Source organism: Nipponia nippon, unplaced genomic scaffold (assembly GCF_047370975.1).
Source record: "Nipponia nippon isolate SJK-2023a ecotype South Korea unplaced genomic scaffold, ASM4737097v1 scaffold_5, whole genome shotgun sequence".
NCBI lineage: Eukaryota > Metazoa > Chordata > Aves > Pelecaniformes > Threskiornithidae > Nipponia > Nipponia nippon.
In genome coordinates, this window is record NW_028262369.1 from 99903965 (window position 1) to 99931247 (window position 27283).

The following is a 27283-nucleotide window of genomic DNA, read 5'->3' on the forward strand; positions in this document are numbered from 1 at the left end:
ATGGTCTTGCTCAGCTGCCATTTGAACCCCCATAAACTTTCGGCATTGAGGAGGTCCAACAGCTTCACTACCTCTTGTGCAAGAGAAGTGCTTCTGTTTGCTTCAAGCCCTGCCTCTGCAAGCATTGTGCCCTCTGGGTCTTGCATGGGAAAAGACAGCCAACGATTGATGGCTGAAAACAGCCTGGAGGCCAGAGCTGACCTCCCCCAGGCCACCTCCGTCACAGCCCCTCAGTTGTCACCCTGCCAGCCTGGAGGACTGGACCCACTGCGTCATTTCCCATACGGAAGCTGCTAAGCAGCTTTGATCACCTTTTGGTGTCCCTCCTCCAGTTCTGCTGGTCGTTAGGAGGTGAGAGGACCACAGCAGCATGCACAAGCCAGGACACGAGCCTGCCAGGGGTCTGCTTGTGCACAGTGGGGCAACAGCGTCCATGGTTGTGTTCTCCGTCCCTTTCCCAACAGTCCCTAGTACCGCTTGCTTTCCGCTGATGGCCTCAGGCACTGCTTACTATAATAACACCGAGATATGATTAAACCCTTCTCTGAATGAGCACACTAAACTTCAATTGTCCCGTCTCCTCTTTTTCAGATCTAAATTTCCATAGACCACCCAGGGAAGCACCCACAGAAGTGCCTGCATCCTTGCTGCAGATTCTCAAGTCAAGCTGACCGCCGCCCCGCAAGGTCCGGTCCCTCAGCACAGCCCGATGTGCCCATCGCCCTCCAGGGCCACTGATCATCTCAGTACTTCCAACTGAAAGAAATGCAAGAAAGAGGCAAGTAGCCTCATTATCTGTAAATCAGTGCATCTTGGGCGAGGTATATCCAAGACAGTGCCTGGCACAAAATTCATCTGTCTGGCTTCATCTGCTGCAAGAAGGGACAAAAATTAACTCTGTTCCCGAGTACCTTGCTATTCATTCCTGTTTCCTCTTCTGCGCTAGGATTTTTAAAGTATCCTGTAAACAAAAGGCTTTTGAGATTACAAACTTGCTTTTCCAAAGACAGAGAAATCTGAGAAAGTAGGTGAACTGAGAATCTAAAAATAAGGCTTTTCCAATAGCTAATGATTCGTCTGATACAAGGCACAAAAGTGTTTGGTAAGTTACTTATGAAGAATAATTGGCCAGTTCTGTTAAGTAGGGGCATTTATGAATTCTGCTATCAATCTTTGACCTTTGCAAATTATATTTCCAGAGCTCTGATTGCACACCTTTCCACAGCATGGCCTGTGCGAGATAAAAAAATAAATGCCTTTATTTATTGTCATGTTTTTTTCCTGTCGTTTGCATAAGTAGTCTATTAAATGCAGCTTACTCTTTTCTAATGCCTGCACTTACTGAGCTCGATGGCACAAGTCTCAACATTGCCAAGAAAACTCATCCAATACTTTATTGCACTCCTGACAGGCTGTCCCTTGCGCTTCTGTCACGACTTAAAAACAGTTTACATAGGTAAAATATTGTACAACAGTGTAATAATGACATTGTATATTACCGAAGAAGACAGTGTTCATTTGTTTAATTAGAAGCCACAGATAAACATTGCAAGGATATGGAAACGCGTGGAGGAAATGGGAGAACGGGGAAAGGGGAATGGGGAACCATCCAGAGACATCCTCAGTTCTGCAATTGCTGGGGCATGTCAGGGACCGGGAATGTCCCCAGTGCCACTCACACACCCCTGAGAAACAAAGAAAAAGAACAACTGCATTTGCAATGAACTACTTACCAAAAATTATAAATATTGGTTCTAAGTGTGGTACCAAGTGCGGTCACTTGCAGGCTTTCTACTTCTGTGCCCTGGACCAGACGTTGCTTCATACAACACAGTATTAAAAAAAGAAAACAAAACTAAACAAACACAAAGAAAGCCACAGCCCAAGTGTAAGCTCCATTACCTTAAAATAAAAAAAAAAAAATTAACAAAAAAGGAAAAAAGAAAAAAAGGTGGGGGAAGTCTACCAATTACTTTCTCTGATATGAACAAAGATAATACCAACGATTATAGAAATACAACACATTTTTAAAGAAATCACCGATGCATAAACTGAATTATCTCAGTACGTTGCTGCTCCATAGAAATTATACTCACTCCTTAAAAATGTAGGCACAGGGATGAGAAATACGGGCAGAATGAAGGAAAGAGCAGAAAACAAGAGTCTGCTGCATCCAGCCCAGAGCAGGCTCCTCGTGAAGGCAGCGGGGCTCCTCAGACCTCAGCCTCACCCAGCTTCACCACCTTCCTACTACTTTTTTTTGTTGTTTTTTTTCTTTTCTCTCCAATGGGGCAATTTGTCCTCTGTGGTTTTCTGCCATCAGTGGGTAAACGGCGGGAGCCTGAGGCTGTCAGCGCCCAGCTCAGCCTCTGGGATGTGCTGCTTTGCCATAGCCGAAATGGCCCCCCCATGCCCACCCACCCCCATTCATATCAACATGCCTGAGGAGTTTTATAAAAGACGTATACTTAGTATGCCTATTTGATAAAAGGGAAAGGTATTACTTCAAAGGCAACATCCATAAAAAACAAACAAACAAAAAAAAAACACCCAAACCCCACAACATTAAAAAGTAGCACCCAAGAGGCAATTTTTTCCTGATTCCGTTTTCCCAGGAATTGCTATTTTTAATTTAGCAGCCCTCTAAAACTGCATTTGCGAGGACACTCCCACGGACACCCCAAACCAAGCTTATCCTTGGCTCCAGCAAACTCCATAAAGAGTCAACTGTGCCACACCAGAGATCTGGCTGTTTACCCTCTCTGCATGATACTCTGCTTTAAAAAGTGACTCCTTCCAAATCTCGGGGTGCATTACACCCTTTCCTTCCCCAGGCTCCACGCCATGCTGCAGAAAATCCAAATTCATCCATCTTTTCTGCTTTCGCTCCACAGAGCGAGCCACGCCGAGCCACGCAGACACCTTTCGTGCTCGGATCTTGCTCGCCCGTGCTTTGACAAATCCAGAGCGGCTCCACTGATATTAAAGGTATTGGTCCGGACTTACACCAGAGCAAACGAGCACACAGCTTGACCTTTTCTCTCCTTCCTTTCAGACCTCCTAATGGTTTTTTTAATAGAAAAGATAAAATATTTGTAAAACAAAGGAAATCCCTCAAATACCATGTAAATTCCCCTTCTAATTTTCCCAGATTCATTTTGAAACTCCTGGTTTTTTTAAAAACCTGCCAAGAGAAATTGGCAACACTTTCCCCTCGGACTCTACTTTTCTGTTGCACCTCCACGCTCTGCCCGGCTGCCTCCCGCGCCACCCCAAACGCCCGCTCGGGGGTCAGAGGGGTCCTGCTTTGGAACGGCCCTCGCGTTTCAGCTTCCCCCCTCGCTTCGCACACGAACGTTTCCTGCAGCCCCAGCGACACAGCTTTGCTTTTGCCTTTGAAGGTTAGTATTAATGAAATCTTAAGGACCTCATTCAGCTGAGGACAGACAGTGCCCGGATTCCTTTCGGTTACAGCTCCTCAAGCAATTCAGTAAAATACAGCACCTTTTTTTTTACCTAATGTATTATCCCTGTCCTTAAGTTTGCTTTTAACTCACTCCTTCCCCAAAGCTCCCAAGGTTTCCTGTTTGGCATTTGCTTATTCATTTTGTTAGAAGTGCACTAGAGTGGACTAATATACTTTTAGACTCGTTGTGTCTTTTAAAGTTATTAACAAGCACAGCTCTTCTGAAATGAGTGAAAGCTAATGATAAAAAATACTTCTATTCTCTGTCTCAAACAAAGTACTTTTGCTGAAATCAAAAAATCCCACTTTCATTTGTGTCATTTTTTTTAAACATAGTAATCACAGCAAAGCAGCATTACTAACTTTTGAGTCATCAGCAGCACAAATAAAGCTTTCACAAATTGCAATAATTTCTCATCAAGGCTTTCCCACAGAGAAAAAAAAAACAAATTAACACAATGTCACACATCAGAAGTCAAAGGCTGGAACAGAACATTTTGGGGAATAAAAGAAGTTGCAGAAAACAAAAGCAGAACATCTAACAGAAATAAGAGAGAGTGAAATGGGGCCGCGGCTCTGCAACAGCTCCACGCACTTCAGGGAAGTCTGCTGGAGCAGAGGAACCTCCACCGTTCCCAGGCTGCAGTTTTCTCACTGATAAAACAACTGGCAAAGCCCGCTCCTGAGCGGGGTGCTCCAACCTTGCTCCTTTCTGACTTTGAGGGAGAACTCTCCACATTCTGCAATGGCAAAGAAGATATTGGAGTCCTGTCTCTTTTCTTTCACACTAGAAATAAGGCAGATACAGCCATTCTGTGAATTAAAACTTCACCGAGGTTGGAAGGGGCTTCTGGAGGTCACCTCGTCCAAACCCCCTGCTCGAGCAGGGTCACCCAGTGCCCACTGCCCAGGACCATGTCCAAATGGCTTTTGAATACCTCCAAGGCGGGAGCCTCCACAACCTCCCTGGGCAACCCATGCCAGCGCTCAAGCACCCTCGCAGTAAAAAACTGTTTGCTGATGTTCAGAGGGAACCTCCCGTGTTTCAGTTTTTGCCCATTGCCCCTTGCCCTGTCACTGGGCACCTCTGAAAAGAGCCCGGCTCCATCCTCTCTGCACCCTCCCTCCAGGTATTTATTCACAGTGGTGAGATCCCCTGAGCCTTCTCTTCTCCAGGCTGGGCAGTCCCAGCTCTCAGCTTTTCCTCATAGGAGAGGTGCTCCAGTCCCTTAATCACCTTCATGGCCTTTTGTTGTTACCTCTCTCCAGTCTGTCCATGACTCTCTTGTACTGGGGAGCCCAGAACCGGACCCAGCACTCCAGGTGTGGCCCCACTAGTGCCGAGCAGAGGAGAAGGATGCCCTCCCTCCACCTGCTGGCAGCGGTCCTCCTGATGCAGCCCAGGACACCGTTCGCTTTCTCTGCGGCGAGGGCACGTTAGCTCATGGTCACCTCAGTGTCCACCAGGAGCCAATGCTACTTGTTTCTTTTCAAAGCATTTTTTCCTCTCAGCATGGCATTTTCCCTACAGCTTCATCTCCAGCTTCCTGAGCGCCTCTCTGCTGCTTAGAAATGATCCCTGGGGCACCGTAGCCATTAGCTCAATCACTACACAAGAGAGTCTCTTCTTCCACATCCAGCAAGTAAAAATTCAGAAACCTAAATTAAATTGACTGTGATGCAACCCATCACTCTCCTGTAACCCTGACAAAAAAGGATGGCTCTCCTGCATGGGCAGGCTGCACGGACCTCAGTTTAATTAAAAGCCTACAGGAATCATTGATCCACAGTCACACCCTTTGGTATTTTTGCTGATGCTGTGACTTCACAACGAATCTGGATTCTATTTAGAAATACATTTTAGCATTCAGCAGACAATTATGCTTCCCCTTATCACAAAGCTTTTTCACTGCTCCGCCGTGGTTCCCAGCCTGCTGGCACACCATCCACTTCACGTTGCTCATAGCCTTCTGGAAACGCCAGCTTAGCAGCGACGTTGACTCGGCAAGGGCAAGCTCAACAGATCACAAACTACGTACGGCACCTCAGCACAGAGTTTACTTTCAGTCCATTCTCTATCTGCTACATAAAACTCTTAATTCTCAGTAGAATTATTGTCCTAAAACTGCAGCTTTCCAAATCCCAGGACCCATTGCGCTGGGCAGCAGTGAAACACCTCAGGTGCCTGTATGTTTTGCAATAAATAATGAGTGAGCAAGTCCTGCCCCAGGTATGCCATTACTGAATCACACAGAACACACTGTGTATTTTTTTCTACTGCTTCCTTATTGTCTTACCTCCTCTTAAAATACAGCGTATCTATTAAGGATTATAGGGCAGAGAACGGATTTTATTAAATATTAAATTTTCTACAGTATATGTAATTTGGAGTTTGTCAGATCTGAGTCTCAGTAAGTTACGAGCTCAAAATTTGTAGACTAGAATAGATTACATATTTTATTGGATCTCCACTGGGCTGCATCCATCATGTACTTTCTTTTACCCCGTCAGTAAGTAACAATTAAGGTGAATTTATGACAACAATCCTTGTAACAGCTATATACAAAAGTTTACAAACACTTACGTTACTACTCCACCAACCCACCGCCACGAGCTCCGCACAACTGCGTGGTGCAGATCTTTCCAAGGACTTCTGGAAACCGGAGGTGGCAAAGTGCCCTTTGTGAGCTATGATGCCAGAACTTAGCAGTTGCCTTTGCCGCAACCAGGGTGAATCCTTGAGAGACACAAAGAGCCCCGCCAGCGCTGTCGAAGAGGCAGTGGGGCAAAGCCAGCCCTCCGCTGATCTAGACTGCAACTTAATCCACCAGAGAAATGTTGGTCTTGAAGGAGACTTTCGAGCATGCCCAAAATTCTCCAGTTCCTGTTCTGCACTCCCCTTTAACATGTCCTTACCCTTAAGCAGCAATTTGCAAGCGTGAAGGGCGGGAAAAAAAAAAAAAAAAAAAAAAAGAAAAAGCAAGCTTTTCATGTCTTTAGAAATGAAACCTCTTACTTAACGCCTTGCTAGGTTATCTGCAAAATGTCAATTCTTTTAGGAATTATTGTTGCAAAAGAGAAAATCAAGATCATTTACATCCATTTTATGTCACAGCCAGCCTGGAACCCAAAGCAGCCGAGTTACTTCTTTATTTACTGCTATTATGAGGTGTGAATACGAAAAGGTCTTTCTCTTCCTCATGAACCTGAGCAACCAGAGGGAGTAATCCAAAATCCACGAGAGGGAAAGAATTCCTCAATGTGACTCTAAGTGTGCGTCCTTTGAGGATCTCTGGTACCTCATCTCACAAGCCAAACAGGTAATTAGCAGTTTCAGTACTCAGACGGTTCGTGATGTCTCTGAGAGGTGCTGTATACACCGGCATCAAACACGCTCACATTTGTCACCGGAATAGACCCTGCTGCAGCAGAGCACAAATCCGTGGGCACAGTCAATGACAAGCACCGAGTCAACGGATAACACCGCTCCTCAATGTTAAATACAGGACAGATGCGGTTGTTATAACTTATTTCTGTGTGCATTCGATAGAACTCAAGGCAGGTGACTTAAGACTAAATACCAAGAAAACATCCCAAAGAGTGGAATTATGCATTCAAGGCTTATTTTTCAAACAAACCTAAATCAAGCAGCCTCATCACCTATTTTTTATTTTTAATCTTAGAAGTAGTCCTTTTCATCCAAAACACACAGTGCCAGAGAACCAGACGTAACAGCGCTGTGGCAGCAGGAGATGCTGAGCAGGTAATCAGCTAAAGAAGGGAAGTGCCATAAGCAAAGCAGCTGATTTTCGATGCTCTGTCGGGGGAAAAAAATGGAGAAAATTTTTGGAAGTGGATAAAAATAAATTCACTTAGGTTTACTTCACCTTTAATAATGCAAAATGGTCATAGCAAGAGTCAACGATGGTTAACTTTTTCTTTTTAATTCTTTTTAATTCTTAATAAAGTTACTTTTTCAATGGGCAACAGAGAATGAAATGAGCTGCTACTATGTCTAAAATTTAAAAAGTAAATTGAGTATTAAATTGTAAAAGGAAAAAAAGAAATTACCACCAGGAGCTCAGAAGTTTTATATTGTATGTGTGGCGGGTTGGTTACAGCGCGAGAGGGAACCGGGCGCGCGATTTGAGACACGTCGCGACTCCGAGACCTCTGGCAGCAGCTTCGCTCCCCCCGCCCGCTCCGACACCCTCCGGGAAGGCAGAGCTCAGCTGGGAGCTTTGCCAGGCAGATCCCAGGATCGCTCCCAGCCCCACGTCCACCTTCCATAGGTCTGCCCCTCTCCTTAACCTAAACAGAGCCCCCAAGGCAGAAGTCAACCACCAAAGCCCTGCAGCTAGACAACGGCAGAGCCCCACCAGCACACCAGAGCGGGGGATTTTTGCAAACCAGTCAGTAAACGAACAAACAAAATGACAAGGGAAAAAATTCTTAAATATTCTTAATTCTGGTGAAGTTGTATTTATCCCAATTCTTTCAATACTTTTGAATAAGAAGGGTGATTACAAAAATGCAGAATTTTAACAATACAAGACGTAGATCGACTAGCAAATCTCTATTGAGAAATAGAGGGTAAATGCCTTTTTTAATGCACTTTTGTGAATGCCTACTATACACTCAAACATCTCTTTCTGTAGGGCTGTGTGTGAGTATACAAGTATTTGTTTATGTACACAACTAGGGGAAAAAAGCCACAAACAAGCAATAAAGTGTGCACACATATATTCAGAAATCCTCAACAATATTTCAAGCCAGAAGCTTCAACAAATTTACCAGCGGGGACTAAAGCACAACTTCTGCTCAAAGGCAAACTGAAGTGGGTTTCCTCATCAAACAGATGAGATGAGCTTAGAAAAAAGCATTACTTCTTCTCGTTTAATTTCCCATATCTCCTTTTTTCCCCTGTACACTCTGGCTGTTACCGGTACCACAGGCAGTGACACATAGACAGGGAAGGGACATGACATACATAAAGCAAACAGAAGCTGAACAAAACACAAGACGACGGCATTTACAACCCAGCTGACAAAGCCAGTCACTTCACTTTAAATAATGTGGCAGGCAGCAAAAATATAGTAATTACAAGAATTTCGTTTTCATTAACTAATAAACCAAGGAAAACAATTTAAGTATCTGAATGTCATTTTTCAAATGAAAATAAACTGTAAACATTTGAATAACATCACAGCAGGGATAATATACCTAAGGAAACCTATTGAAATATGCTAGTGAATTCATCCTCTTTTATCACATTAAAACTGCAATTGACTGTAAACCTCCTACCACTCTCCACTGAGACTTTAATTGTAAAGATTCCTGTTACATATCATATTAGAATTTAGTTAAAATTGTAGAACACATTATTTCCAATCAGACAGCCAACCATCACTCACAAAGATTTTTAAAAAGGTGATTAATAATTCATCTCAGATAAGGAAAAGATCTATATTTATACCATCTTCTCAGCCACCATAAACTACCTGACAATTGTTCAGTAATGATGCCCAGTAAATTCTTTAAAATGGTAATTTGTCATTCTGTCACTTCATTTGTGACCTAAAATTCCTCACTTGAGGCATCATCAAATAAATTAATCACTTTCCAGGATCCATTTCTCTGTTCTGCACGTTATTATGCCCAGGCTCTCTTGTGTTTCTCTTCATTTACATATATTTAATGGCTCAGCAGTGGTTCACTATGGCACATAACGCACACATCTCATTACAGGTGAAATATTCTAACTGCCACTATCACTGGGAAAGAAAATAACTCTCCCAATTTAATTTTCCTGATGTAACAAAACCATGATTCTTCACTATGAAATGTTGATGCCATCCATCAGTCACAATCAATAAAATCATCATAGAAGTACGCCTTCTTTAGCATCGTTCCTTCATACTGGTATTATTTGAGGGAGGTAATTAAACTCATAATATGTAATGAATGTAAATGAAGAAAAAAACCCTCATGTTCTCCCTCTAACTATGCTTATTTTACTGCTTTGATTTAAAGTATTTTTTACATCTTACAATCTATGAAATACACAAAGCCCTGAAGGAAAGGCATCAGAAGTACAGTAAGCATCAATCAATACATATAATGACTAATTAAAAAGGAACATATTTTAACATTAAAAAACCACCAAATGCTGTTATTTATAGATTTTTCACTTAAAATGATGCATTCCCTCTGGACTAATATATTTGCTGTCTTTCTGAATTATAGATTGCAATACACTAGTTTTAGATACTGTTGCTTGCATGGGTCAAAAAAAAGCCAAAGCGATTTTATGGGTACCTGATCCACCACAACCATTTAAAACACACACACATACATACATGTATGTAAACTATTCTCACTCTAGAGAGAAAACCATAACAATTTCAGTCTCTCATATATGTGCCTGTGCTCATATAAGTCAAGAAAGAAAAGTCTCTTAGAAATGATAACTTTTAAAGAAGTCCACAAAAAAAAAAAAAAAAGTGTTTAGAGCAATATGTTTTTCCACAAGGAGCAAAAAGACACCATCTCCCTTGTAAATATTCACATGACTTTGCTTACATTTAAAAAGCACAACGAATAATGTTTCTCTTGTGACAAGGAAGCCCGAAAGGCACCGGCACTACGGGCTCCTTGGAGCCCGCTGGCCACCAGCAACCCGCTCCCCTGGCCCCCGGTGGCGACCCCCCACGGCTGGTGGCCGCCCACACCCCCAGGACACGTGCAATGCGTGGGGCATCCTCCACGAGGAGGATTTTCCCAGGATGAGAAATGATCCCTAGCTTCTGCTCAAAATAATTCACTTCAGGTAGTATTTCAACATCGTGTGCACGCAGGGAATCGGATTCCTCACAACGAGCATGAGGAAACCAGGGGAATGACGGAGAACGTGGCTGATGTGACCCGGCCGGGCGACTGACAAACTGCCCACGACGCTTCATTCTACTAATTGTGATACTGCTATTTTTAACAGATACTTATATTCAAACAACATGCCGCTTTCCCCCCGCCCCATCAGGTCTGAGGGATGTTGTTAATCCAGCTCACGTGCAACGTGCACCCAAGTTTCAACAGCCGGTCTGAAAGGAGAAAGCTGTTCGCCTCAGGATTACCCGGGCACCGCCCTCCGTTGGCACTCGGCTTTGCACGGGGCTGATAGTTTGAAATAGGCTTGCACAGGAGCTGGCGAAACACGTATTCTGGGAAGCGGAGTTTATAGTAAGGTTGAGATAGAAAGATGGCAAAACGGAAAAAAATTATTTTTAATAACTATTAGTTCACAGCTCTGCATGAAACTCCTGCACCACAGAAAGGAACAGGAGGCACAGGTGCTTCTTTTTTTTTTTTCTTAAGTTATTACAATTTTCATTTTCAAGACCATTTTCCCTCAGGAAGGTATGTCCAAAGAGGTGGGCTACCCACCCTGGGGTGAACATGAAAAGGGTCCATCCCTGCCCAGGAGCACTGTGGCCGTCCCGGCACAGGGCAGCCCTTGTTGGAGCCGCTGAAATGGGCAGCAAGGCATCCTGTGAAGGACAGCAAGTCACAAATTATCTACAGCCTTTAAAAAATTCAGGACTTCAAAAACACCAATTAGTGAGTATTTCCATTTGCGTTTTCTTAAATTCTCCTTTGCGGAGTTTTGCAGTGGACAAGCAGCCCAGTTGGAGGTACTGGTGCTGCCATTTCTCTCTCTGCGTGTAGTTCAGCTGCACCCCAGTCCGAGACAATTAGCGCAATTAGTGCCCAGAGCACCCTTCCCCGGGCACGGCGGTCTCTCTGCAGGCACGCAGGGGGATGGGAGTGGAGGGAATTGTCTCCCATCAATAACGCTGTTCTAGCGCAGCTGGTCAGTGGCTCCGTGCGCTTCATCGTTTTTCTTCTGAGCTGTGTCCAGTAAATGTACGAGCACTGCACCACCTCTGTGCCCCCGGCCACAGCCGGGCAGAGGGGACCGACAGCCGCCGCTGCCCCTCCACGCTGCCGAGGCGAACAGGGGAGAAGGGAGGGACCCACAAAAAACGCAAAGCATTAAAACACATTTAACACACAGCTGTATTTACCAGGTGATCAAAGGTTAATTAAAAAAAAAATGCCAGTTGTCTATTTCTTGGCACTTCTTCGCTAACAGAGATAACAAATAGAGCGAGTTGTTCTCATTAACCCCTCGATGCTGGGACTTGCTGACTTCTGCTGCGCCTGCGCCGGGGAGCGAAATGCTCTACAAGCGTCTTACCAAGAAAGGGAAATTTCTTCTGGGTAATTGCACTCTGCCGCCATACAACCACCCCACAGCTATCAGCTCATGCAGACTCTTACATTACTCACATATGTACATATACACAAACCCACACACATTTTCTGTCCCCGTCTCCCAAGCTGTTTTGCTGTGTGTTGTTGAGCTGTCATGTTTCCCTCCAGAGGTGGTTGTAGTTCTGTTCAAGGTGAAGCAAACTCTTGTTGTAGGTTCCTTCTACAGAGGTTACACAACTGCATTTACAGAGCATGTCCAAACTCCCTAAGAGCACAATATAACACAGGACCCAAGCTTACGGCACAAATTGCACCCAATGAAAACTGACTGTGCCATGGCCACACCTGCTTGATCTAGGCATCTCCTACAGACTAGCTCAGAGAGAATGATCTACCCATGCCCACACAGAGCTCAGATTCTCTAAGATTGGATTGAAAAATCCCAAAATAGATAAGAACCTGCTCTGTGGAATTTTGTACCCGTAAAGAAATGAAGGATGAGGGAAACTGGAGCAGGAGCTAGCAGCAGCACACACGAAATAAATGAAGCCTTTCATACCATTGACCACAGGAAGCCCAAAGCCAGATGATCCCACACCTGGGAGAACCCAGCTTCCTGATGGAGGGGTCCATAGCCTTGACGTGACAAAAACCAGACCTGGCTCAGGCACCACCAACTACCCATTCTCCACACCTGCAGAGCTTTGGGGGGAATTTATCACGCTCCTCACACCCCAGCTAACTTATCTACAGTGATACCTACGCAGTACTTGAACATGCCATATAGGCCCATCATCATACTGTATCAGGGGCAGGTATAGAATCATAGACTCCTTTAGGTTGGAAAAAACCTTTAAGATCAAGTCCAACCATTAACGCAGCACTGCCAAGCTCACCACTAAACCATGTCCCTAAGCACCACGTCTCCCCAGCTTCTAAATCCCTCCAGGGATGGGGACTCAACCCCTTCCCTGGGCAGCCTGTGCCAGGGCCTGACAGCCCTTCCAGTGAAGAATTTTTTCCTAATATCCAACCTAACCCTGCCCTGGCGCAGCTTGAGGCCGTTCCCTCTCGTCCCATCGCTTGTTCCTGGGGAGAAGAGATCGAACCCCCCCGGCTCCAGCCTCCTTTCAGGCAGTTGCAGAGACCGATGAGGGCTCCCCTCAGCCTCCTCTTCTCCAGGCTGAGCACCCCCAGCTCCCCCAGCCGCTCCTCCCCAGCCTTGTGCTCCAGCCCCTGCCCCAGCCTCGCTGCCCTGCTCTGGCCACGCTCCAGCACCTCCATGGCCGCCTTGGGGTGAGGGGCCCAACATTGAGCACAGCATTCGAGGTGCGGCCTCACCAGTGCCCAGTACAGGGGGACTTTTCTGCTGGGCAGCTCTCCAGCCACTCCTCCCCAAGCCTGTAGCATTGCCTGGGGTTGTTGTGACGCAAGTGCAGGACCCGGCACTGAGCCGTGTTGAACCTCATACAGTTGACCTCAGCCCATCGATCCAGCCTGGCCAGATCCAGGCATTATGGGTTCAAGGGGGATTTCAGTCCGAACTCATATTAACCATGCAAATACAAACTTTCATGTCAGACTCCAACTTGAATATCTGTCTACTTCATTTTGAAAGGAAATTTCAACAGCGTATGAGTGGTAATTATTGAACTTTGAAGTTGAGTGCTCAAAACTCAAGGGTTCAAAACTTGATGCTACAGGTGAAAGCTTGACTGTGGACTAGGTTATTTACCACAGAAAAACATTCCAAGGACTTATTAAAAGAAGGGTCTGTTTATCAAGTTTGCCACATACAATCTCAGTACTGTTCTGTTCTGGAACCGCTATTTATTCAACTACTCAAAAAGAGCGTTCTAGATCATATTTCACATTCACTGGCCATTTATTGACATGATACTTAATCTTGAGTTATTTGTAACCATTTGTTATGACTAGTTGAGTAGCATTAGCACATTCCTGGTAATGTTCTTCCTGTTATCTCTATCTGGCATTTCTCAACTCGCCCATGGACTGAGGCCACCAAGCTACCTACAGGAGGCTTTAGGTTCACGTTTTGTCTATTTAAGTTCATGCAGCATTCAAACATTTATGATCATCATGATGTCTAGAAATTTTAGTCCCATTGAAGTAAACAGCAGAACTCCCATTGGTTTCCACAAGACCAAGACTTCACTGCTACAGTAATTTCCAATGACAGAGGAGAGGAAATATTACATCAATGTATTTCTGTTTTTCTCCTTTTTTCCAATAACTGCTATCACTGTCGCTTGTATGTGAGGCCCATGAGATAACAGAACTAGCAAGGTTCTCTTCACAGCCATTATAATACTTGCGCATAATACGTCTTGTGAGAGGACTATGATTCATTTTTACTACTCATTAGGTGGCTTTGCTGGTACGCTATGAATATTGTAGTTTATGCATGAAAAGTCTGCTACCTGCAATATTTGTAATTCTTAAATTCTTTAATAACTACTTAGATATCTAACAGATGCAAGAGTGCACATCAGGGTGAATATGTTGTGAAACAGGACCATTATTACATTCAATCTGGCAACGCTGGTCTCATACTTATGATGTAAATGAGTTTGTTACCAATTAGGAGAGGCACATTTTAATATGGTTACTTATTTTTCTACAGCTCACTGGAATTACACCAGTTTTCTGTTTAAAAGTTTACTTCTGATAATTTTGTATTTATTTTTTTGTAAGTGTTTATCTGATGAGAACTTCAAAAGTGCTGAACACAAAACCAACTCGATACAAGAAAGAGTAATACTGCCTGTTAGTGCTACTGAGGACATAAAGCTAACAGTCTAACAAGGTCCCAGTCACCCTAGTGCGCTTATCGTAACATTTGCGTAGCAAGGACGCATACAAGGTTAAAGGCAATTAAAAAAAAAAAATCTGGTCTTATGACAAATTTGCCTTGGTTCTAAGCCTTTGTATCTTGGGTTTAATGACAACTGCCTATTCACAAGACATTCCAAGGTAATAAAGAATTTAGAATTTTCTATAGCTTGAATTGCAGTTGGTGGGTCTTGAAGATCAAATCTGCTCTCTAGTGCAATCCTTTCACCGTTGTGGTTACGTTAACTTCACCATCAAAATAACCTCAGCTCAATCTTGAATGCTCTTTTATGGGGTGTTCTGGAGCACTCTGCAACTCTGAGGTCTAGATTGTGACCTTTTGTAGGTGAAAATAAAGACTCACCAAACACAAAAGAATTGCAAAGGTGCCATGGAGGGCACGATTGTGGTCCATATCTTGGACAGACAGCTTTAACATTCTTACCAGGCATGAAAAGCACCCTCTTTCTGGGCTGCTGCCACTGCCCCACCACCCACAGGTTATTTGAAACTCCTGGATGGTGAGCCTGGTAACAAAAAACAGGCAACATTCTTCAAAAGCACCTCCAACACTTCCTTTGACCTAACACAACACCAACACCTTATCTCAGCCAAGAAGGTAAGGTGCAAGCCTCAACCTTGCCCAAGCACTGGTAAAACCATCTGACAGCACCCTGCAGATTTGAGGAAGCAAGAGCACGTCAACTGCACAGCAGACACCTCTGACCCACCCAGCAACTTCACGTGGGTGGAGATGCAGAAGCTTGGCCAGGCAGAGCCACGTGGCAGCCAGAGGTGACCCAGGGTGAAAGCAGAACGCAGGCTCCATCACCAGCAGTAGCAAGTTTCAGTCTCAGATAACCTGGAGGTCACCAGGTACAATACTAAAAAAGGAGCTTACTAGTGCTGCTGCTATTGCCTCATATGCCCTTTTTCACGTCTGTTTTTCAGGTGTAACCTGCATTGCCAAGTGTTCACTCATCAGTCTGGCAGACTTTTCAGGTTTCTTCCCCATTTTAGAATGAAGTCTTGGGAAGGCAAAGGAAAAAAAATCACCCACTAACAGAGACTAGGTGAAAACAAAGTCTAAGGTAAATTTACCATATTAAAAAACCTCAAGAGTCCCCATATGTTAAGTTAAAGGGCCCAGCTCCACCATTCAGAGCTGGACTTTGATATGGGAGAGGGAGATCAACCCAAGGGCAGACATGTCTGCTGTTGCTGGAAACATCCCTCCCAGGCTCTGCTCACAGGTTACTTGAGCTCAAAGACCTGCAGACAACGCTCTGAGCATTTCTGGTTTTGCAGACAGAGAACAGGGCAGTGCTGCTGTGCCCTCACCAGGGGCTGAGCCTCCCCAGCCGCTCTCCGAGGTCTCGCCCCCACAGCTGCCCACGGGCTGCCACACACCACCACAACTGCAAAAGCTATCGTGAGCCCACAGCCCTTCGCTTTTGCCACACTACCTTTCAGCACAGACGTGTCAAATACTTCTGACACATTTGCGTCAAAGACAAACATAGGCTTTGCTTTGTTGTTTTTATGGGCAGATTCTTCACAGCCAGGAACCCCACTAACTCCCAACAGTCCACTGCTGTTCGCTGAAGGTTTTCAATAAACCACCAGCAAAATACACATTTTATGCCTGTCAGGGCAGAGGGAACTGCTCTGCAGGCCATTTAACTGCCTTCTCTGGCATGGATCTGACAGTCAACAGTGCTGACAAAAAATGCTGGGATTGCTACCGCTTTCAGTCTAGTTGGAAAACAACCCCACTAACTAGTAAAAAAAAGATTAAGGGTGGATTAAGACCCTACAGGCAATCAGCCCTGGACTTTCCTAACTTTCCAGGGCCCACTGCAGCAACCTGGACGCTGCTGTAACATAATCTCCCCTGCAGAAAATGATGTATGTGGTTAGCTCGTGCGCATAACTGTCTGTCTCAGGACTGCAATCCATACATCTGCAAGTACATTAGGAGCTGACACCCTCTAAAACGCTGGCAGCATCAACATCTAATCGATATGCATGTTCACCAGCAAAGCTGACTAGTACATCTGTTCTGTGAAAAAACATACATTCTGCCTCTAGTACAATCACTGTAATTAAAAATTAACATGCATTAATTGTTGGAGCTGATGTAAACAGCTGATGTTCCACTTAGCCCTGTCTTCTGTACATATCATTAGGCAAAGCCAAATATTGTTAAGTAAACAGGCAACACTTACAAAAAGAAATAGAAAACTAATTCCAACTAAATAAATTGACAACACAGTGCAAGTCATATTAAAACAGTTCAGATAATTATTAGGCTACTGGACTAACAGAGAGAAAATCATAGAAGACATATTTAATTGTTTGAATCTCATTTCAGTAAATGTATTTAGGCACAGTGTGAAATATAATTTAACTTGAATGTGTGCGCAGTATTTTCCCAGAAGCAGGATGTGCAATATGCTGTTGAAATAAAAATATAAGTTGGCGTTTGATATGCAGGTAAAACAAATAACTTCTCAAATGCAGCAATCTCAACCAACTGCTTCAGTATCCAATAGTCTCAAGAGAAATTCAGGTTGGTTATACAATGCTAAAGGTTTTCCTTCCTCAGATACATCTGCAAAATTCCCATCAATACCAGTGGGAGCCACACGCAGACACCAAGAGAAGAACATACTCCTGAGGAGTTACATCCTACTTTTTATCGTTGTTATTTAAATGTCATAGCAAAATAATTTCTCCAATTTGTATACAAAAAAAAAAAGCAAATAAAACCCCAGCAAATCTGCTCAGTACCACGCATCCAGAGTTGCTGCTTCAGATCACAGTGGTATCACTGCAGATTGCCTGGGGGGTGTCAGCTGCCAGTACCCCCAGGCTGCTCGCCCCGCTGCCGAGCGCGGCAGTGCTGGGTGCCTCCACTGTCAATCTCAATACTTCTCCCTCAAACTAACGGAAAGCTGAAGTTTAAAGGACACTGCCAGGGAAGGGAAGGGAACTCTGCAAACAGAGCGGCAGCAACCAGAAGATAGCATCCACACTTCATCACTCCGGTATGCCTGAGACCCCCGTTGGGGCTGGGGCAGGCTGGGTGCCCACGGTGGGCACCCACGGGACACCACGCAACCGTGATCCTCTGCAGAGTGTAGAGGGGAAATCCCCTGGGGTGCAGCCACAACATGCAGGTGAACCCAGGAATTGCCATGCATCCTTTCAGCGACACGCTGAATTCAGGGGGCTCAAGAGTAAGCACTAATTACCTAGTGGCTCTTCTCATTTAAATGAGTCAGAAGTTAGTGAAATTTAGGCTTGGCATGAAAGATGAAATTTTGTTTGTTTGTTTGTTTACAAAAAAAAAACAAACCCAACTTCAAGTGGGAATACCATGAAGGCTTTTTTTTTTTAATAGACAAGAAAAATTTTGTTTGTTGATTATTACTGAGGAAATCCTGCTAATCCACTCCAATACCATTTCCAAATTATTCCTGTCATAGATTTTTCTTTGCCACATCCTTGAAGCCAGTGCTGGGCTGGAACCCACAGCGACCCAATTTCTTTCTCATCCCCCACTTCCATATCGACAAAGCTTGAGCTCTGCTGTTTTGGATACTTCCAAAACCCACAATCATCCTTTTTTTTTTAAAACATAAAAGTGAAGGGAAACAACACAACAGTTGTACCTTTACCTCACTGCTGCACACTGGGCTTGGAGAATGAGCCGAGAGAAGTGCAGACACCTACTTCTCCTGAGCCCCCAGCCGCCCAAAGAGCCCGTTTGGCTACACAACGCCAGGCGAGGGCTGCACAAAGTCGCACCATTTCCCCCTTCCCTGCAATCTCACCTTTGAATGGAGAGGACGCAGGAAAGAAGGACTTAGTCATTACAGTGAGAGGAATGCCATAATTCTGGACTAAAAACTAAACTCAGCAGTACGAGCCATGCACCTTTATTTTATCCATCCATGCTATGAACTTCAAAGAAATCACTGGAGAATTCATCAAGAGTTTAGTAGTTAACTACATGGAAAGCACATGGGGAACACATGCCTTATAGACAATTTCTCTGCAATTGCAATTGGTTGTAATATACTGGAAAGTCTTCGAGGCAAAGAAAGTGCTGTCCCTCTCATTAGCAATACATAACCACAAACAATGTAAATTAAACAAAGTTGGAACATACTTTGTATAAGCATTCTCATTAAAACACTGCAAAACAGAGAAGAGGATTTTGATGTTTCAATGCTGTATTTTAGCTTTGTTGTGGTTTTGTTGGTGTATTAGCATTTGACTTACTAATGCTGATAAAACACTTCAGCGCTTGAAGACCTTCCTGTTTCAGACATTCATTTTTAACCAAATACCCCAGGTTTGCCATTGTTTAAAGTCCCACCACACCTCGCAAAGAAGTTCCCGCCTGACTCCCTGCCCTGAAACCCTTTAAAGGTTCACAGCACTGCTCAGCTGTTTCATAACAATATCAGGCTCATGATGAACCAAATGAGTTCTGATTTGTGCTATTTAATGTCCTAATGGCTTGACTAGTTAGGTAGATAATTACACAGTATGATTTATCCAACCCATTTATAAATATTTATAATAATGGATAGATTAACCTTTGGGATTTCTATCCTGCAATCCCTTTGGTGGAAGAGACATCGCTCCACGGCAGTGGCGAGTGCCGTTGCCTGTGAGTGAGCACTCATGCAGGCGGTGGGACAGGGGACAGCTCAGTCCATGGGGAGTAGCGGCCAGCACCCAAAGCCAAGGGGTCCTGGCCAGCACCCACTGACACCGTCACACCTCTTCCTCTCCCCCAGCCAGCTCTGCTGGGAGAGAACTGCATCTCTGATGTTATTTCCCAATTATATTTAATCAGGAAAAGAAAAGCCACAAGAGATCAGGAATCTCAGGCTTCCACTGCCAAACAATACCAAAACAACCTATAATGCAGAATAACTGCATTCTCAGACCTCCAAAAACACTCATTGTCAAGCAGAGCTTCAGATGAAAGTTTGGGTCTGAAAAATTCACTTGGATGAGTTTGCTCACCCTGCCAGGAGCACGGGCCAAGGGGTGGGAAAAGGCCTGCGGTCGCCCAGGAGCAGACGTGGCACCAGTGCGTGACGGTGAGTCACGGCAGCCCCCCGCAGCCCCCGCCGCCCTGAGTGGGCACAAGCAGCGCATTGTCGGCAGCGACGGGCGCCACGATCGCTCCGGTGGCGTTACCCAGCCCCGGGACGGGAACGCCAACGCTTTGCTCGGTGGCGACAAAGGGTCAGTGTTTGCTGCTGCTGGCCTTAATGCGGGAGCCATGGCCGGAGGAAGCGGCTCGACCTGCAAAAAACACGGCACTTATCTGCAAAGAGCAAACAGCGGCTCAGGAGACGGGCAGCGCCTGGTGCTGGCGTGCTGCAGTAGCCGGTCAGAGAAATAGGTATATTTTGAAAAACTGTTGCTCCAGATTTGGTCTTCTGCTCCAAATCCATTTTTTTAATTTTGGAAACCATCCTAATATGGAACAAGTTGGATCTAGCACTTTCTGTTTGGCAGAACTGCTTCTTAGGACTAGCAAAAATATGCTAAATACACATTAGATACAAACAAAGAATAGAATTTGGTCTTCCATGGTAATTATCTTTTTGGATTCTTTTGTCTTTGTTGGAGTAGATCCAAGCCTATGCCTATCACATTTCTGAATTTTGATACAGTATAAGCTTTCCAGATTACAAGTTTTGTATCCCAGCGGTGTAAGAGGAAAAGACACTCTAGTCCTTGGCCACCGTTAGTGAAAGTCAACAGAAACGAGACACAAGCCTTTGTGCATACTTTGGAAGATTCTTCCTGACATCACTAAAATACTGTAAAACCGGCTATTACTGTATCCTGTAATTTCTAATATTTTGCAACATATCTCTCTGCTTAGGAAGAGCATCACTATGTTTGGATTTTAGATTACTAGGATTATGTTTAAGTAAAACTACTCTGGCAACACAATGAAAATACATGAGAATAATTACAAAGAAATAAATGCTCTGAATTTTTATTTCTAGAATTTCACTAAAAGCACAACCACTTTTATTCTCCAAGACCAAGCTGCAGCACTTAGCTTTCCTACTGCATGCTTAAACAGACATCTGCTGTAGAAGCCATTAAAGAGTCAAAAAACAAACAGGACCTAAACCAAAATATTTTAAATTTTTTTTTCTTTACCAGATTACTAGAAAAATTTGATAGAATAAATTTTGGGCTTAAGACCTCATTTTCCCATGTAGATTATTGCACCTATAAAAAAAAAAAAAACAACCACAACTATTTGCAAAATGTATCTGTATCCTAGACCAGCTCCACTTCTATGCAAGAGTATGAAAACACATCCATTTCCACAGGAGGTAAATCCCTACTTCAACTTCTAGAATTTCGCTGTTTGAAATCAGTGGTTAGCCCTTCTGCAAGGACCGCGCTGCTGTTCCGATGCCCGTCTGCATTCGCACACCTACGCTGATTGCTGACATTTGTGTTGAGCCAGAGCCTGGGAACGGAGGTGAAGAGGAAAGCAGAAATGTATGGAGCGGCCAGGAATAGAAGTGCAGGCAGAGAAGGGAAGATGAGATGAATTATGGTCTGAGATAATACAGATTACTTTAAGAATTCATCAGGAGATTAGATTATGACACTGTTGGGTCTTTTACAAGGGTCATAAGAGATGGATACTACAGAAACTACGAGAATAACTAAGTTGTTGTGAAAAGAAGAGAATGTCAGAGAAAACATCTACTTAAAGAAATTCTTGCTAGCAAGGGTGAGATCACAGCAAACACTCTGCACTTGGGCAACGCTTCAATTTACAAACAAAGCCAGCAGCATGTTGAAGAGTTCTTGCGTGTGTAACAAAGTGACTTATTAATGTGCCAATGCATTATTTTGCTATTTTCAAAAATTGTGTTGGAGAGGGGAGGTCAGACCACCGATAGCAGAGCTGCCTTGGGGCGTTAACCAGCATCCACTCCCGGCAGTGTGGTCCCGAGAGAAGAGTAAGGGCTAGAAGTCAAGACTGTCACATTTTATTCCCACCTCTGCCACCTAAATTAAATACCTAAAACTTCCAAACGCTTCAGTGTAATTATCCCTACAGTAGGTCTAGAACCCATAATGCTCCATCCCACGTGAAGGCACAGGTAGAAATTTTCTGAAGACCATACCCTCAGAGCTTGTAAGAGACAAAACCCCCTCCAGAACTGTTAATCTTTAGAGCTATTGAGAGAGTGAAATAATTAATAGCAAAAAAAAAAAAATAAAAAAAAAAAAAAAATCCCAGACCTTGCCTTCTGAGCTTCCTGCATACATATATGTATATTTACACATTTATTTATTTTACAGTCCACCCGCCCCTGCTGAGCGATGCAGAGGCAGCGATGCCCAGTTTCTCCCCACCAGCGCTCGCCCTGACCCCAGCAAGCCTGCGAGGATGCAGACGAGTCCCACTCCAGCGCTGGCAAGAGGCGCAGCGTCTGCACGGTTTGCAGGGTGGTGACAGGCATGAGACTGCTCGTAGATATGGATTTGTCACAATATTACAGAGTGTGGCATCAGATCTGTATGGCTGTTTTAGAAGAACTTGTTTGCACAGCTGTTTGTTGTGAGTTGCGTCCTCCTCGTTTTGCCTAGGCTCTGCTCCATGCAGTATCTCATTCTGAAGCATCTCTCATTCTGAAAGCATCCTGCCAAACCCGGGGCGCCCACGTGACGCGAGCTGCGATATAATTCATCTATGATCTGAATGTAACTTTCTTTGTGGAACTGCTCCAAGCACCGAGAGCAGCGCTAAGAAGAAACAGTAGACAAAACCTGCCTCCAACAAATTAAAACACTGCTTCCCAGTATGCATACAAGTTCACACCAGTCAGACTGTATAGATTAGCAACCAAGCAAAGGGACCTACTTAGAAATGGACACACATGTCGTAGCACAATCTGGCACAAGCATTTGATGCAAAGGGAGCTTTCAGAGTAGTGTGGAACTATATTTTTTCTCCTCCTGCTGCTCCTGTCTCTGCCCATTGGCAGTTTTGACATGCATCATAATTTTGCAGTCTGCTCGTGATGTTGGAATCTGGTCGGGGAGTGTACAGGGATCCTAAATCAGTCCTCAGGATTTGTGCTGCAGCGAGAGCGCGCAGGAACCGCGCGGCTTGGCACCGCTGCCGAGACACTGCTTGTACACCAAAGACGGGCTCAGCCCCGGAGGAGAGGAGAAATACAAATGAGCTGCTGGAGACCTCCTCCAGCTGTGCCGTGCATTTGCGGGGACAGAATCACACTTTGCTGTGAATCGCAGCTTCCTTTGTGCCCAGGTTGCTTTAGGCAATAATGCATCCAGCCGGCTGGGGAGCCCCGGGGACGGCAGAGCCTCACTTGGAGAGGAGGGAGCGAACGTGGAGCACATTAACATAAAACTGCCAACAGCCTGGCTCAGGACAGCCATTTACTGAAGAGACAACATCAGCTATGCAGCTGGTCAGATCCAAAACCACACCCTTGCACCTTCTCCATCAAAGTACATGAGCATCCTGAACGGCAAAGGCAACGGATTACAAAGGAGCAAGATTTATTGCTCACATACTGACAATATACTCCACCTGTAGCCAATACACTGAAGAAAAATCCACAGAATAGGGAAAAAACAAACAAACAAACTGTTACTGAAGGAATCCACCTCTCCAAAATTTCATCACAGGCTTCCCTGGGAAGGCCAGGTAGCCCTCACAAAGAGGCTGAGGGCAGCTGCCCCTGCCCACCCCTCTCATCCTCCCCCGGTGCCACACAAGAGGTTGGCCATGGCACAGTGACCCAGCTCAAGGCGAGGATGTGGCGGTGCCCACAGTCCCTGCCTCTGCTGGGGAGAGCAACCCCGATGTCTCTGGGGTGGCGGACAAGTCGGGGAGATGCGGACGCATCCTAACTCTAACTGGGACGATGCCGGCTCTGGGGAGCTCCCACTTGCTCTCCATGGAAAGGATAGAAGAGTACAGGGTCTGAGAGAGACTTAGGGCCTTTTAAAGTAAATATAGCCTTGAAAATGTAATAGCCTCCAATGTGACTATATTCTCCGATAAAGCATTAAATGAAACACGCCATTCCCAGTACAAATAATTGCCTTTGTTTTCATCATTTTGTCTAGTGCATCGCAGGAGGCTGTAGAACAGTGTGAGTTTTTCTGATCTATAATCAGACAGTTCATAAAAATCCTAATGGAAATGAAGATTTTGCTATTTGGAGTGGTCAAATTTCCATTTTCAAACACATCACATTTTAAAACCCAGGTTGGCATTTTGGTTTGCTGAGAGTTTTAGGATAATAGCAAATTACACAGAAAATCTACCAATTCTTTGTCAAGTGAACTATGCAAAAAGGAACCATTAGTTCATAGTTCATCTGTGAGATGGGAAGACATCCTGAATAATAATTTTTAGAGACTAGGAAGGGCATTTATCCGCAAATAACGCTCACATCTACAGAATTAAGACTGCCCCTGCTGTCTCTAAAACCACTCTGCTCAGATTTCTCTAAAGGTATGTTTAAATAAATTTCTTTTCCTCACTAAAAGGATAGGGGAATCTAACCATCCTATACAAGATTGGCATACGCCATACAGCATCCATCCTATACAGGACTGGCTCACACCATACAGCATCACGGATGGAGAACACCAAGGAAGCTGTGAAGACAGTGGCTCAGCATCCCTTCGCGGTCCCAGGGGTGAGCACCTGGAGGTCCCTCAAACCACAGCATTAGTGATCCCAGCCCGCTCGAGGAATGAGAGCTGCTTCCATTTGCTCATCCTGCTAGTATCGTAAGCGAGCTGCTCACAGTTGTTCTCAAAACACTGCTTTTGCACAGATTTCCTTTCATATTTACCTGCTGTTCTGTGCTTTGCTAGGACTGTATTTTTCCTTCCGCTGAGATAAAAAACAACAACAACAAAAAAAAACCAACAACAACCCACAACCAAAAACACACCACGCTCAAAGGCAACAGAAAGTGTTCTTTTATTTTGTGCAAAAGTTAAACTCTGTAGCATTGAGGAGACTCCCAAACCAGAGCTTTGGGCCCTGTTATTTAGAAAATGAAAACTCTACTTAGAGCAGACTATGAAGAAAAAGTATAAAAGGCTGCTTAACTAAATGAATCTACTTTTCTTTTTCCCCCTAATAACAGTGCCCTGAGGCATAACCCGTACAGAAAATTGTCTGTGACTCACGCTTTGAAGCGAGCATGGAAAAGGAATCCCACTGGGAATTTGCTGCATTTGCTACAGCGCTGGGACATATTCATCTGTAAATATATTTATTTTGGCTTTTGGGATCTTGAATGATCTTAAACGTGATGTTTGTAATAAGCCTGGGCTAAGTGTATTCCTGCAACACAGAGACTGGAAATGCTAGTAACACTTCCTGAAAGTTTGTTGTAAAACACTAGAATACATTCATTATCTTCAGTTTATGGCCCAATGACATATTAGGGAGCGCACCAGGAATTTGCGTGGTTGTTCTGTTTGTTTACTTTTAATTCTGAGGAAAACTCATGATCTGCAGTGAAATTATCACTGCAAATCTCATCTAGAGCAGCGGATTTCCATAGAGCAATAGCAACGCACCCCAGCCCCAACCAGCAGCCCCATCCTTGGATGTCCTTAGACCACGGGGATGCTGCAGCAGCAAACCATGCCAAACACAGGACAATGCTGAGAGTCATCAGCAGAGGCTGGCAAAACACCAACTTACTCATTGCACTACGACTCCCAGAAATTAAAGTCACAGAGTGTAAACCCAGTGCATTAACACACACACCAAAAAAGAAATCAGTTGGTTTTTTTTCTGGCCCTTCTCCCCTTACATTGGGCAGCTCACGATATTCCTTAATGGTAAAAATCAGACACCAAGGCTCACAGCATTATCAGGTTTGTGATGCAGGTGAGATTCAAAATACCCATTCTGGAGACAAGATCTTTGTAGATTTTTAACTAAAAATACAGAATCTAATTACAGGGACATTTCCCCCTGCAGTATGGCCTGCATAGAAAAAAGTGAATACAGAGCAGGTTCACAACTTACACTGGAAGTAGATATTTTATTCTACCCTAATAAACAATCTTCCTTTCCGAGCTTACAGCCAAATCTTGGAAAACAAAAAGAATTTGCCTGGACAGTCTGACCTTTCCCTTAGCTTCAGTGTCACCCAACAGACTCAGAAAGTCCCAGCCATCACCAGTCTTGGGGACTTTACCCCAAGAGACAACCTGAGAGGTCCCAAAGGAGCCTTCAATAAGCATAATCGCAGAAATTATCCAGAATATTGTTAAGGCAGCATCAGTTCAGTTTGAGGCTAACATATATTGTGGAAAACAGAACATGCAAAGTTTTCTAAAGCCCATTTTGCCAGTGGAAGAATTTCAAAGAATCCCAGGCGCTACCAAAAAGTTCCAGAGTTTCCCTGTCCTTGTCCCCAGTTTAATGTTTTAGTAACCAACAGTGACAATTCTCAAAAGATCAAGAAACAGAGGCATATTACAGCATTCCCCCAGGACAGCGCAGTCCCTAAGCCCGGCTCACCCCCCATCAGCTCTGGCCGTGCCTCAGTAGCTTTGGCTGTTGCACAAGAACCAGAAAGCAAAACCAAACAGAAGGAAAAGCGACACTGGGTTACTGTCCAGAGCCAAGTAAAACGCAAACTATCAGCAGCCTCAGTGATTCTCAAACCTTAACACAAAAATTACAGTTCAAATATGTTTCTTGATTGCTGCTTTTAAAGGAACTACAAATCATTTACAAGTATTCCAAACTTTTTTCCCACTGCCGCTCACCAAGAGCTTACCTAAACACTCTTGTTTCCAGGACTCCACTGGAGCATGTTACTTTGCATTCCTGAGAGCTGCTTTGCTCCAACCCCACCAGCTAATGAAGGAAATTGTCTAGGACCCTCCTCCCTCCAGACACCCTTCTTCTCCTCCTCCTCCCCAGGTGGCCACACCAAGACAAGGAGGAGGGTGATTGCCATTGCCACCATCTGTGGAAATACATGGTCAGCTTTGGTGGGATTCAGCTAAAGCCCCAGCAGCTGTCTCCAAGAGTAACGTGACTGGTTGCCTGCAAACAAGCCTGGTAGGAATGAGTCTCTGGAAAAGTAAGAGGATGTCAAAGCCCTTAAAAGCCTCCCAAACTGTGACCCACTTCAAAAATCACAAAGAGATCAATACAGCTTAATGCTCAGATGTTGATCAGTGGATTTAAAAAATTTTTCTAGTCTTGCACCTCCTTAAAGTCTTTGAACCAACATGATTTTGCACACTTTAAATAATTTAAATAAGTGTTTGAAATTATGATCTTCATGTTTTGTTTTCAATGGCCAATCCCTAAAAAGTGCAAGTTTTGGAACAATTTTGTTATTTCAAACAAAAAGAAAGGATGCCACCTGTTTAAACAAACCTCATACCCTCTCTGAAATAGGAACATTGACGGTTGCGTTACCCAGGTCAGCCCTACACTTAACTCCAGGTGCCTGCAAGAGGACTTGGCACCACCGGCTCCAGGTCCTACTTCTTCTTTAGGGGCTATATTTCTTCCATAATTCTTCTTGTTTCCCAGAAGAAATACCATGCAATTGAGTACAGGATGGTATGTCCTATGGTTTTATGTAT

At 44.3% G+C, this 27283-nt stretch overlaps 1 long non-coding RNA gene across 2 annotated transcripts in view; it reads right to left on the minus strand.

Moving 5' to 3' along the window:
• LOC148052410 (uncharacterized) overlaps nucleotides 1-26554 on the minus strand; it is a 65705-nt gene extending 39151 nt beyond the window's left edge. For both annotated transcript variants that reach the window (XR_015699149.1, XR_015699148.1), the window contains exon 1: nucleotides 26461-26554. This is a non-coding gene — a long non-coding RNA (uncharacterized LOC148052410). The remainder of the gene's footprint in view (nucleotides 1-26460) is intronic.
• Between the last annotated feature and the right edge of the window lie 729 nt (nucleotides 26555-27283).